The sequence below is a fragment of the Diceros bicornis genome, chromosome 4, assembly GCF_020826845.1.
Source record: "Diceros bicornis minor isolate mBicDic1 chromosome 4, mDicBic1.mat.cur, whole genome shotgun sequence".
NCBI lineage: Eukaryota > Metazoa > Chordata > Mammalia > Perissodactyla > Rhinocerotidae > Diceros > Diceros bicornis.
The window spans coordinates 46,560,421-46,568,683 of record NC_080743.1 but is presented as its reverse complement, the minus strand read 5'-3'; the positions used below and the strand labels follow the sequence as shown (position 1 = coordinate 46,568,683).

The 8,263-nt window shown below is 42.1% G+C and overlaps 1 pseudogene; it reads right to left on the bottom strand.

The window, feature by feature from the left end:
- Positions 1–367: 367 nt before the first annotated feature.
- Positions 368–3,884, bottom strand: LOC131401107 (putative neuroblastoma breakpoint family member 5; annotated as a pseudogene).
- Between the last annotated feature and the right edge of the window lie 4,379 nt (positions 3,885–8,263).

Here is an 8,263-nt window from a genome sequence, read left to right as displayed (position 1 = left end):
TTTACTAATTCCTTTGCTAGTTACCTTCCTAACAAGGACCTAAGACAACTGTGTAGGAAGTAGATATGCCTCTCATCCTGGTTTTCAGTTACAGGAGAGAATAGATATTTTCTGTGTGTGCAGGAAATTCTAAGGCCTAAGGCTTAAATGACCTAAGGGGTCATACTTACAACCCCATGGAGACAACAGACACCCAAGTTAACAGGGCCATTTCATTGTTGGTGAGAGGATTCAATCCACATGATCAGCAGTTGTGCTTATCCTTGCATCTGGCATCTCTGATGCTCTTGCCTCACTTACTGTTCTTTCGGAGACCCTCTCTATATTTTACCCACCCTTTACTGCTCCTGATGATTAACAGTTACCTGGGGGATTGTTTCTTGTGCTTATTCATCCTCCTCATCTTCATGATTTTCTGCAAATAAATTCAGCAATGTCTAGTCAGCTATTTCCCACTTCACTGTGGGAAGCCAACACAGTGGCTTCAATGGCCATAGACACATAAAGTTCTGTATATGAGTTAGTACTGTGCTGAAGTTCTAAAGCATTGTCTTTAAAGAACTGCCCTAGCATGGATTTCTGATGCATCAGGCAGTGTGTCTCTAATCTGGCAGATTAACATCATGGCATGCGCTGCCTGAAATTGTGCAAAAATTTAAATTGTCTTTTGTTCCCCATATCACTGGATACTTGTCCAGCGTCCATCTCGACTTCTACAACTGTATCCTCCACACTGCCATAAATCCTGCCATAGGCATGGGCTCTATGGCCCTTCACTCTCACATCGAACTTCCTCCTTGCTATAAGGAGAGGAGAACAACCCTGTCCCACGTGCCTCCAACTGGGGATTTCATAGGCCCTCCAAGTTGGCTTCTGTATGTTATTGAGTGAAATTCTCTCTATGGAAAATTTCTGGTCTAAACAACTTTTCCACCACCGAGTTCTACTAAGTCAAGTACCCTATCCAACCCCACACAGTGAGGGGCTTTTTTTTCCCTGAAGTGTACTGGTAAATATTACAAATTATAGCTACCATCAACAGATTATTGGATCCATTTACAGATGAGGAGGAAAATATCAAGGAATAAAAATCAATTGCTCGCCCACAGCTCTCGGGCTGGAGCCTGGAAACTTCCACGTTTAGTCTAGGGTTCTTTGCAGTCTAACAAGCTGCCTCCTGTCATGTCCTCCTTTCTGTGCTCTAACACTGGGTGGATGCTGCCTCCCGCCCCAAAGGCCGTGGTCCATCAGGGAGGAAGCAGACACTTGGAACACTATGACCTCCACCCTGTGCGTTTCTCCTCTCTGTTCCCACCCAGCCAGTCCTTGTCTTGTCATGGCCCCAAGTGTGATGTGGAAACCAGGACAGCTGGTAAAAACACTACGAGGGGAGGTGTGGAGTCTCTTGTGAGCTGGGGACCTTGGAGGGGCTCAGGGCAATCAGGGCCTGTGGCCACCTTACCGGGGCTGAGCTTGCAGACAATGCTCTCTGCCAGCCTGTGTCCTTCAGCCAGTCGCTCTCGGAAGCCCTGCCCCTGGTAGTTGTCAAGGTCATTGTGGGTGAGGAGGTCCTTGAGGTGCTGACTGAGTAGGACGGAGATGTCTCTCTCTTCCTGTAAATCTCTGCCATAACCGGGTCAGCTGTTGTTCCTGCTCTTGAATTAGGACACTGTATTCCCTAAGGTGGGATAGCAGACAAAATTTAAGAGCGAGAAGGGATGACTGATAGATTCTAAAGATTTTTAAAGATATTTCTCCGAAGATTTCCCCAAAGAGCCCTTGAAGCAGAATTCTGGTACAAGTGTGGTGACCTGCCTGTGGCAAAGAGAAAGAAGGTAAAACAAAGGCTTCCTCTCTATCAGAGAGTGCTCCTGTAAGATCCCTTGACATCCCATTCATTGTTTTCTTCTATAAACAAAACCAAGTGTCTTCCTAAACCTGCTTCAAAAAGATATCCCTTCAATTCCTCACTTCAGCCATGTCCATTTCCATGTGAAAACACACATAGTGCCTCATGTAGTGAATGGACACAAAGCCAGACACAGAAATGTGGACAGGTACAGCTGGTGTTAATTGGAAAGAACATGAGAATGACAGGGTCAAGAAAACAGCATTCTTTTGAATGAAAGGATAACAAGCCATAGTCACTGAGGAGGTGATGGTGATTAAAGGGAAATGAGGTAGTGATTGTACAGCATCGAGAATGTACTAAATGCAACTGAATTGTTCACTTGAATTTGGTGAATTTCATGTTATATGAATTTCAGCTCAATAAGTTTTATTTTCTAAAAAAGTGAATGAGGCTCTGAATAATTAGAGTCCATAAGTTACCAGTTATTGTTCTCTAATTGTTTTATAAATATTTGTGCACATGTGCCTGCCATGAAAATCTCTGCCCTTCTCCTGGCCCAGATTTCCTCCTTGCCTCACTTCAGAGATTCCTACTCTTTCCCACGAGCTGCCCCACACAGAGCCCTCCTTACCTGAGCTTCTGAGCTAAGGTTGACTTCTCTGCCAGATTCCCCTCATTAGAATGCAGCTCCTTCTTCAACACAGATTCAATGATGTCTTTGCACTCTTCACACTCTGAGAAAAGACAGAGAGGCCTGCCTCAGTGGAGAGCTGGCCATGCTGCTGTGGTCACTGCCTTCAAGGGAGGAGGCAGGGTCCATCTCTCTCTCTGTCTCTCTCTCTCTCTCTCTCGGAGAGAGATGTAACCCCAGCACCAGGCTCTCCGCTGGGATTTCCACATCTTATTCCTCAGCCTCCCAACTACATGGCATTTGGTTACGCCCTGTTTTAGAGCTGAGCGAAAAGAAGCCCCAAGGCACAGGGAATAAATCGACAGGGAATAAATTGACTGGTCAGAATTCACATCCCCTGAGACTGACTCTGAATCACAGGCCACTTTACCAACACTTGCAGCCTCTTGAGTAAAACGCTAAGCAGAGGCAGGAAGTAGCGATTCTGATGTGCTTGAGAAAGACCCTGGACTACTAACTGTTGGTTCCCCTGAGCTGAGAATTTTAAGCACAGGTATCTCAAAGATAAAAAATTGATGTGAATAGAATTCTGTAAAATATTAGGCATAAGACGCAAGAGCCTTGATGGAAACACACACAGACACTAATCAAGTTTGAGTTCAATTAAAAGTAGTAGAAGGAAAAACTAATAAATAGTGTTTACTCTGTGCCAAGAACCGTTTTAGGAGCTTTTCAGAAATAACTCATGTAATTCATTGCAACAACTCAAAGAAGTAGGGACTATTACAGTATTATTTTAATAGAGGAGGAAACTGAGGCACAGAAAGATCTGCAGCTTGGATTTGACCCCAGGAAGACTGGCCCAGAGTCCATGCTCTGTACCACAGCACCCTGTTACCTCAACACCAAGGTCTTTGGTGATATCTTTCTCCTTTATTCTCCTCAAAATTTGTTTCCTACAGTTACGTTATGATTATAAGGAAAGATATAAATAAAATTTAGTTTGTCCTTTCCCAAAGCTCATGTCTTCACTTTCTTAAATAGCAGGCTTCAATGTTTACTTTTCTCTGTGTCAGTCATTTTAACTTAACCCCTCCCACAATGGTCTATTGGAAAATGACACCAATTCAGGCTCAGAGTTGGCAAGATTCCTTCTAATCACTCTGTTGTCCATGTGCCCCTGTTCTCATGGTTCCTTTCGTCACTACAGCCCTCTCTTACTGAACAGGCCATTGAGCTTCCAATTGTGAGTCTGACTGTGGGAAGGAACGATCTGCCCCACACACTGGCTTGAGTTTTACCTGGGGCTGGTGGCCTCCACCACTTACCCTCATTCTCACTTTGGCCACGTCTCATAACCCAGACCCTCAAGGTCACCTGGACCTGCTGGCCATCCTGCATCACTGAAGGTTCCCCAGCTCAGAGAGAGACAGAGAGGGTGGTACAGATTCTTTGATTTCCCCAGAAACACTCTCAACCTCACCACAGGGTGTCAAATGGCTTCCTCAGACTCAGGAAGAAGCGCCTGTGCGCAGGAAGCACCCCTTCCCTCTCACCAGGGTCGTCCCTGTCTTGATGGCGTCACTCATGGATATCACAGTTTCAGGGAGGAGCAGACTCATCTTCAAGCTCCTTTAAAGCAGGTACCGTAGATGACATGATTTTATATAGAGAAAACTCTAAAGAATCCACCAGAAAACTTTTAGAAGTAATAAACAAATATGGTAAAGTTGCAGGATACAAAATCAACATACAAAAATCAGTTGCATTTCTATACACTAACAATGAAGTAGCAGAAAGAGAAATTAAGAATACCATCCCATTTACAATTGCAACAAAAAGAATAAAATACCTAGGAATAAACTCAACCAAAGAGGTGAAAGAGCTGTACACTGAAAACTATAAAACATTGCTGAAAGAAATTGAAGAAGACACAAAGAAATGGAAAGATATTCCGTGCTCTTGGATTGGAAGAATTAACATAGTTAAGATGTCCATACTTCCTAAAGCAATCTATAGATTCAATGCAATCCCTATCAAAGTTCCAACAACATTTTTCGCAGAAATAGAACAAAGAATCCTAAAATTTATATGGAACAACAAAAGACCCCGAATAGCTAAAGGAATCCTGAGAAAAAAGAACAAAGCTGGAGGTATCACACTCCCTGATTTCAAAATATACTACAAAGCTATAGTAAAGCAGGTACCACCACCTGCTTCCTCCAGTGTGTACCATCACCCCATTTCCTTAGTGTAACCAGCACAGTGCTTTGCCAGTGGGACCTCGGGGAAGCTTGAACTGACAGAGTTCGTTCGTCCCAGACATTTAGGCCAAGAGTGATGCAGGATCTGACTCAGTATGGAGAGAATCCTGAGAGAACCAGTTAATCCTGTTTCTGAGAGAAACAGGCAGTTCTGTGCCTGTACCAGGCATCAATAACAGGGATTTTAACTCTAATTCCACTCTGTACCTCACTGCAAACCTGGGAAAGTTGCTAAACTCTTTGTGCCTCAGGTTTCTCATGCTCAGCAAGCTGAGGGTAAAATACCCACTTGTACCTTTCCTGAATTGTGGCCAGAATGAAATTTATTTTAACAACGGGAATAGAAGACAAAGTCTGTATTTCTGCAGCTGGTTGGCCAGGATGTAGGCAGTTGCTTGGGATATATAAGGAACTTCTCTCTAAGGTCTCTGAAGTCCTGTTTGCTTTTTGCCAGCTGGGATTGAAGCTCCTGTTTGATTTCCAGGGTGGTCATGTCTGCCCTCAGATCAGACAGAGGGCTAAGACATATGGTGATGTGTGGCAGCAGAGGTCGAGCCAGGGACTGGGGAGAAGAAACTCAAACACATAATGGGTTAAAAACAAGTGAAATCAAATAGGTTCAATCATGACTGAGGGGTGATGATACAGGAATTCTTAACTTACTGTTGGGAACTTGACCAACACCTCACAACGCTTGAGAGTCCGCAACCGTCAGAGCAAGGTTCCAAATGCAGAGCTCAGCGCTGAAAGTATTGCCTGCACCTCAGACTCTGACAGGAGTGAGGAGTGAAGACTCAGCGTGCCAGGTAACGGTCTGGAGTTGCCATAACAGAACTGGAAGGTGGGGGCCGGGGGGTGTGTGTCATGGAATCTTAGGAGGCCCTGCCTTCCACTTGCCTAGGCCATACTGATACCCAAGGCCATCTGGTCTCTTCTGAAAGTCACCACCGATGGAGACCACCCCTCTGCAGCCACTCTCAAGAGTTGTCTACCCTTGTGCTGATACCACTGACCTATCTCTTCCCCAAAAATATCTAAGGATAACTCTCATTGTTCATTCCTGTGTGTTTATAAAAACATCAAGGCAGAAAGATTCCCAACAAATTTTATTTTCTCAAGGGCTGTCATGAAGTCACCCCATCTTCTCCTTAAATTAAAACAAATCTTAAGGCTTTTCCACATGTGAAAAATGTCAACCTTTTAGTCTCTCATGATGTTCTTCTCTGAGTCGTACCGATTTTCTCTATATCCATTAAGAAGTACAGGACAAAAACAGAGTATCATACAAAGTGAACAAATATTTAATTAAAAAAAATGTTTTCTGTCCCGACTCTCTCAGTGTTGCTGCATCCCTGTGTTCTGTCAGCTTCTTTTCCCTTTGAGTGAACATTTGTTTTCAGGTCTCTCAGTTATATACTCAGGAGTGGAATTGTTGGGTCATATGTAGCTCTGTGTCTCACTTTTTCAGGAACTGCCAAGCTATTTTCCAAGCAAAGCAACTACACCATTTCACATACCCACTAGCAATGTATAAGAATTCCCATTTCTCCACAACCTCCCCAACATGTTATTGTCTTTTATCTTTTTAAGTCATACTTGCTGGTGTGAAGAGAGATTTCACTGTGGTTTCAAGTTGCATTTTCCTAATGACTAACAATATTGAGCATCTTTTCAGGTGTTCGTTGTTTCATTTGTATATATTCTCTAGAGAAATGTCTACTCAAACTATTTTTTCCATTTTTAAATTGGGTTTTCTTTTTCTTCCTCAGTTGTAAGAATTTTTTATGTATGCTGGATACTAGACCTTCATCAGATATACAATTTGCAAATATTTCTCCCATTCTGTGGATTGTCTTTCCACTTCCTTGATAGTGTTAATTGAAATATAACAGTTTTTAATTTTGATGAATCCAGTTGGTCTATTTATTCTTGGGTTGCTTGTGCATGTTTAAGAAACCACTGTCTAATCCAAAGTCAGACCTATGTATTACACCTATGTATTCCTCAAAACACTGCTTTTTGAATGAGAACTTTTCTGGGTTTTAGAGGAGGGGCATTATTTAATTCTGTCTCCTGTCCATTGATGGATATTTCTCTCAATTGGTATTCATCTCCCGTTGCCCCCTCCTGTGGAGCATCTAATGGCCTATTACAGAAATTTGGGAAAGGGTATCTATTAATATTCTGGCTTTGATTCTGGTGAGAGTCCTGGTCATGTAATTGAGCTGGTCTTAACCCCACCCAGTTTCATAAATTGCTCAGGGCCTTTGGAGTTGAGCAACTGACTGTCTTTCTGAGGAACACTTGTCCAGGAGTCCAGGTTGTTCTAAGGCTGGAGTGAACTTCCTCAGTCCACCTCAGACAGAGAAGACTGCAGGAGTTGGACCCAGTCAAGACTTTCATCTCTGGTCTTAGATGGAAACTAGACCTGCTTCAGGGTTTTGGGAAGGTTCTTCAATACGAATTGGTTCCTCTCCAATTCCTTTCACTATATGCATGATTTCTTGCTGAAAATGGTGGAAGGATATTTATTTTAGAACATCTTGTCTGTTCTTTGCTAATTGTTGTCTGTCTGTGATTTTAAAATGGGTAAAGGAGAACTCAAAGTCAGATATATTCTCAGTGACTATTATGGTTCATGTGTACTGTCAGGTGATCATACTTAATCCTATGAACTATCTTATTGCTCAGATAGTATCCTTTTCCTGATGAGAAAAAAACCTCAGAAAGATTACAAAATTTCACAAGGTCACAAATGTAGTGAAGAGGGGAGTGGGGATTAGAATCCAGTTCTGTTTGGCTTTCACATGCAACCTTGTACCATTCTATCAAACTGAATGACAGTACTTTTGCTGGAATAAGTCTCAGAATTTGTTGTTCTAAGATGATTTTCCGAAGGCCGCAGTGTGTCATTTTAATATTTTTTGAGCTTTTAAATTTCACTTCTTTCCTTAAATTATACTTTTTAGTGTTTGTTCTGTTCTGTTGCTTTGTGTTTCTTCTCAAGGGATTCCTATTGTGTGTTGAACATATGTTACCTATCTTCTGTCATTTGACACTTCTTTTAGTTTTGTCATCTCTCTCTCTCTTTTTTTATGCCAGCAGTTCTTTATGGAGGTATAATTTCCATAGAGCAAAACTTTAGGGAACAGCTCAATGAATTTCACATATGTATGCAATGTGTAATCACCATCCAGATCAAGATATAGAACATTTTCCATCATCCCCAAAAGTTCTGTTGTGCTCCTTGCCAGTCAGTACCCATCCCCCAAATAATGACTGTATTCTGAATTCTCTCACTGTAGATTAATTTTGCTTATTCTTTTGCTTCATAAAAATAGAATCATACTGTGTATGTTGTCTTTTCTTTTGATTTCTTTTACTCAACATCTGGTTTTGAGATTCAATAACAAGTGGTTGTACTAGACATTTGTTTGTTTACTTCGTTGGGTTTTTTGCCAAGTAATGTTCTATTGCCAAGTAATATTCTATTGTATTTTTGCCAAGTAATATTCT